Here is a 6,391-nt window from a genome sequence, read left to right as displayed (position 1 = left end):
TTCATCATCATCATTAGACAGCACATAAGACACGACCCGACACCAACATACCTTGGTATGATTCTGGAGAGATCACTGACATTCTACAACCACCTGAAGATAACTGCATCAAAACTGAGCACTCTAAACAACCTACTCCGCAAACTGGCTGGATCAACCTGGGGCCCTAGTTTTTAGACACTTAAGACATCAGCACTGGCCCTCTGTTATTCAACAAGATAGTATTGCGCTCCTGTCTAGGCTAGATCGTCCCATACCAAATAAATGACGTCCAGCTCAACACAACAATGCACAATATTCTCTGGAACACTACGTTCTACTAATTTACCAGTCGGTACTAAGCAACATTTCTCCTCTGCATCTCCGTCGTCAGGAAGCAACCACAAAACTGCTGGCTAAGGTTTATGCCAGTAAGAAACTTCCACTGTACATGGACATCACCTCACATTCAGCAGTCCGCTTGTCCTCGAGACATCCAATCTAGTTAGGTCCATTGTCGGAGGATATGATAGCTATTTTGGCATAGAGGGATGAGTGGTATTCAAGAGATGTTGTAAACCACCCCCTCGTAGCTGAGCCATCTGTCTGCTCTCCTGGCTTCAACCTTCCACACCTGTGGATCACGCTGAACCGTTTCCGGACAAGACAGGGTCGATCTACAGTCAACCTTTTCCGATGCAGCCAGGTCACTGAATCTTCCTGTAGCTGTGGTGCTCTACAGACCATGTAACATACTATGAACAAATGTCCACTGACAAAGTTCCCCGGTGGACTGCAGGCTCTGCACCTTGCTGGTGATGACGCTGTTAAATGGCTGGGCATGCACATATATATATATATATATATATATATATATATATATATATATATATATATATATATATATATATATATATATATATATATATATATATATATATATATATAATGTACACGTTTGTAGCAAAAACTTGTACATGTTCAAATTTTAGTTTCTATGCATTGTAAATCTGTCTGTCGCTATCTGCCATCGTATTACATGAGGAGCCAAATTTAAAAATAATACACAAAATGATTTTGTATTTTGGCAGAGTTTAGTTCAACAAATTCTGACATATACTCAACGGCATGGGTTAAAAAATGGGCAGGTTTTCAAGCATAAAAATTATGTATGATTCGTGTTACTGTCGCCAGCAACGGAAGGTATATTACTCTGAGGCTGCAGAATAACTTATATTCATAATTTTATGAACTGTCGAAGATAAAAAATCGTATCTTACAAGAAAGACAATGTTATCTTTTGACACAAATAGTAATATATATATATATATATATATATATATATATATATATATATATATATATATATATATATATATATATAGGAAGAGAGAGAGAGAGATGGGGATGCAGGGAGACATTTTCTATATATGCGTATTATCAAGTAATGTTTGAGATATGAACTCGAATACTAACTTAAATTATTAGAAGCTTTATTTTTAAATATTTTGAGTTAAGATGGACATTATATTATCAGCTCACCATAGCTTGACGACATATACATCTCAATATGGTGTACATTTGCAATTTGTGATGTGGTTTGTTTTCACTGTAATCAGAAAATTGGTTACCCTTAAATTGTTGTTCGAATATATTGATTACCGTTCATAGAATAACAATGGATTTACATTTAGATTTTGGCAAAACATCTGATTTACTATTAACGTCAAGCTATATTTCTGATTACGAAAATCCAAAACACGCCTCTGTATGTGGAACGTAGATATGAATAATGCCAGAAGAGAAAACAATGAAACGACAAACTAAAATCAAGCAACAAAATTTGCAAACACATAAGTTTGGTCATTTTCGAAACAAAACTCAACTGTTTTGGCGCTCCAAGACTTCTGAAGCCGGGCCCTGTCCTCCCCCCCCCACCTCCTACGGCTGTCAGTACGCTTCTGAAGGGAGGTAACATATGATACGGGAGATTATTATGCGTACAAACATTTCTATATATGTTTTCTTTTGTTTTATACGTTTTCATTTGGGGGAGGGGCGACTGTTAAACTTTGATTTGTAATTTAATGGAAGAAAGCATTAGCAGCAGGGAGGGTGAACAGACCAATTTTGGAACAAGTCTTCCTTGAAAATAAAACTTCCCACGTAAAAATGAAATTACAAGGTCAATAACATCAAACTAAAGCTTCTAACCGACCGAGATTTTCTTTAATTGGGTTAGCACATTTTCTTACTATCTTTGTCGCTCGTGTTTTCAAATTTGTATGTGTGTTCGTTTACCCACCAGGACACTCATTGTTGGTCGTCACCCTCCATGCCGCTGTAGTGTTTATATCATTAAATCGTTATTATCTCAATAATGGAATCTCACACAGCTAGACTAGCTCGAGAGCGACTAGAGGCAATTAAGAAATATTCTGCAGTCCGTGATTCTGTCAAGCAACAACTACAAGCGCTTCAGGAGTCTCAGGCGGAATTTGCAGAAGGTGCCGAACAATTATTTAAACCTTTTTACGAAGACTACCGAATGAGTTACAAAAGCTACCAAAGATCCGCTAAAGCAACTGGAAAAATAGCAGAAAGAACTATTTAAAAAAAAAGATTCTACGAGAACTTCCAGGTAAAATAGCTGCTGTTCAACCACAGTTACAACAAGAAATACAGAGCAAGTACTTGAGAGTGTTGACAAAGTTCATGAGGATTTCAGTGATGTAAGGGATCTTGTTACGCCAAAACCAAAACCACCAGCCCGATATACCGAAGAAGGTCGTAGACTACTTGGAGAAAATGATGTAATGGCTGCTGAAACATGATATCCGCATCGTGATAGATTATTAGGTCAAAAAATCGCCAGTGTTTTAGGAAATAATTGGGTTCCTTTTGTATTTCGAAAGTCTCATGGTATACCTAGAACCACTGGTGAATATAAGGATAAATTTGCAGGATTTGAGAACCAAGTCAATGAAGCAAGAAGAGCGTCTTTATCCGGAGTTTTGCCATTCAGCCCACCTGGTATTGAGGAAGAAGAAGCAGCTGGAAGTGATCTTGGTACAGGTCTGAGGTAGAGTGGTCTTATTACTCCATGTCCAAGCAACGTCCTTGCCGAAGTTGAACAACTAGAAATTCTGATTGGCGAAAAACAAGCCGGTAATAATTTCCCAGCAATTATTAATGAAGCAGCTAATATTTGTCAGAGCTTATACACAGGCGGTATCATGGACATTATTGTTTATCGGTCTCTCATTGATGAAATCGTTGATGATTATCACGGTGATTGGGGGTATGCAATTAGATCAGTGACAACAAAATAAGACAATCATACATAATGCTCAACGTGGACCTGTAATGGTCAGGGTAATAAATTCAAGATTACCAACCTATAAAGCGATCTACGATGATGGACTCAGTGAAAATGTTCAGGGTCTATTAAGAAGTATAGCCCCAAAAGCAATACCGATTGCAAAACAGTTATCAGTGAAAGCTATTGACGTTGTTCGTGACAAAGGTATTGGTGCTGTTGGTGATGTTGCTAGTAAAGCATTCTCAGCAATCAAGTATAGACTATCAGGATTAATACGACGAAAACCGCAGCCAGTAGAATTACCCAGCACTGAAGTTATGCCTACAAATGTTAGTAAAATAATCAATTAGGCTGCAAATAAAAAACTAGCAGAGTTGGCTGGTGTACCTCTGTCAGAAAAAGAAGCAAACAATAACTGCTAATCTGAGAGCAGGAAGTGGTCTTCGTGTTAGACGATAACAAAAAGAATAAAATATTTAAACGTGTATCTGATCCATCATTTGAAAGGGATGCACCAGTTCCCAAGGATGAATTAGTGCGTGATTATCAATATTATTCTTATGACTCGCGTGTACATAGCACACGAGAAAGAATCAAGTTGCAGGTTCAGGATACAAGTAGATATTTCTTACCCGCTGAGGCATTCATTGAGATCGAAGGTAGACGTCTGAGAGCACATGATACAGCATATGGAATTGGTGATCGAGTTGGTTTTTATTAATAATGGTGTCATGGCGTTATTTAACAGTGTCGCATACATCATTGACCGAAATAATATTGAATCATGGCTGGAAAAGGTCGACGTTGCCACGAAGATACTTGGCCTTGCAAAATACAGCGATGATTGCTCGAGATCAGCTGGTCCATCAATGATGTTCGCAAAGGATACAACGGATCATCCAGAAAACAGAAACGTAACACTAAATGCAGCTGAAACTGAAGTTGCATCAATGTTGAACGGCGATGAACAGAACTCCATGGACGCTGTGATATGCTATAACGATTCATTCGTCACAAGGATTAACCATTTCGGATACTAATATTGGATTGTTAATGATCGTATCGATAGGTCAAATTTAGTTTATCTCGCAGTGTCTCGAGTCAGAAGAATATCTCAGCTGCGGAGGGTTATCACAGACTTTACAGAAACTAATAAACAAACTCCTAGCGATGGCGATGATGTAGTAAAGAAAAAAAAGAGCTGGTTATAATCACTGTGACAAAAATATAAGCGCGACTTTGATCTCGATCCTGAATTTATCATTGTGCGAGCTGTAGCATAGTGATGTTGTGGAAATATTCAAATGATAATCCAAGACAGTATACCGTAGATAAAATTAATAGTAGTCTTGGTCACACACGTGAAAATGTGATGCTGACCTGACTTGAATGTAGTTGACGTCGAGGCGCCAGTTCACAAAAGTGAACGCGATGGTACTTTTGTGTATTCAGTAATTACTTGTAATTGTTTACGTACAAATCCACGCTGAGGAGCAGTTGAATCTAGTCTATAGATTCCAGGTCTACCCGTGAATCTTACCACGCTGGAAATTGTATGTGTATTCACACTCCAAATAGGATCAGTTGCTCTTTTTTATCACCTTCTAGTTCACCAGATTCATCTAAATATATTACAGTCACATTACCTAATACTGGTTGTTTTGAGAAAGAGTCATGTCGGTGTATTGATACGTGTTTTTTTGTGATCGCACTGGTAGGTTTCATTGAAATTGCACGAGCAATTTCATTATTTGACGCAGCTAATACACTTGGAAGTCTTGCAACCCATTCACGATATCTCATATCTTTCTAAATTATTTCCTACACATACTGATATCCAAAATATCCGTTTAGCAAGTGTTCGATTAAATCGCTCAACGATTTCCTGATCACGATGAATTGCGGTATGTCCTCGTCTGATTTTGACATTAGTTGTTTTCATCAGAGATGATACTACACCAAGAAATTCTTTGCCAGGATCAACCTGTAGCAACTGTGGCCATCGCAAGCGTCCTTGTTGATAAATTCGTTCAAAAGCAGATGCAATATCTGTTGCTGTTTCAGTTTATAGTGGTTCTGCTTCTTTATATCTACTTGCAACGTCAAGGACAGTTAATGCGCATTTGTATGTGCGTGATTGACGTCTCATGTTTTAATAGTATCACGAGGTAAAAACAAAATATATTCTTGAATAACCGCATTGGGAGTGCTGGCATCAAAATGTCCGTTATGAATTTTTTTAATTGGTGGTTGTTAAATTTGCCATATTGCCTGTCGTGTTAACTAATCTGCAGCAACAGAATGTGCGACACCTGCTGCATCATAGTTTACTAATCGCTGCTCTACCACTCCAATATCCCAATGGGAAATAATAAATCGATTCCATAATAATAATAATAATAATAATCGGTTGATTAATTACCAGCCCCTAATACTAGTTTACCTTTCATCGCGGATCTTACTAGGAAGCTAGTACGTTTTCCTCTGAGAGATATTATTTTTATGGAATTTAACGAGTGGATCAACTTCACATCTGCAATATGTCGTTGGTGTAAATCCTTATTTTTATACGCTGCATCATGAACGTGACTTGCTTGATCAATCGCATTTATAGGATATTCTCCAGGTCTTGGTTGATCTCGCTCGTCAAGTCGGATATCAGGTTGGGTTCCAGGACCACAATAATTATATCCAGGAATATATTTTTCTCCTGGGTATTTAGCGAATGGAGCTTCTGCTAATTTTCCTAATAAAGCAGCTATTACAACGTCAGACACTTTGTGTCCGGAAATAAATTTGCATTTTTTATACCACAGTTTACACGCTTGACTGTAAGCGCACGCTTTTTATTTTTGTTATTATTGTTCTTAATCTGCTGGTGGGGGTGAATGCTCTGCATCGAACAAAATATAAATCCATATTTTTAATGTACTTCCTCAACATGGACGTCATTGATTTTTCAGCGACACGAAAGCAAGAGCCAGTCAAACATCATACAGCGCTACCAAATTATATCAGAGCAATTATCACAGGCCCATTAGGGCCTGGTAAGACCCAATTATTAATTAACCTGATAATGAGATGGCTCAA

Source organism: Sinohyriopsis cumingii, chromosome 4, assembly GCF_028554795.1.
Source record: "Sinohyriopsis cumingii isolate HCF-2022 chromosome 4, ASM2855479v2, whole genome shotgun sequence".
NCBI lineage: Eukaryota > Metazoa > Mollusca > Bivalvia > Unionida > Unionidae > Sinohyriopsis > Sinohyriopsis cumingii.
This window is presented reverse-complemented; position numbering follows the sequence as displayed.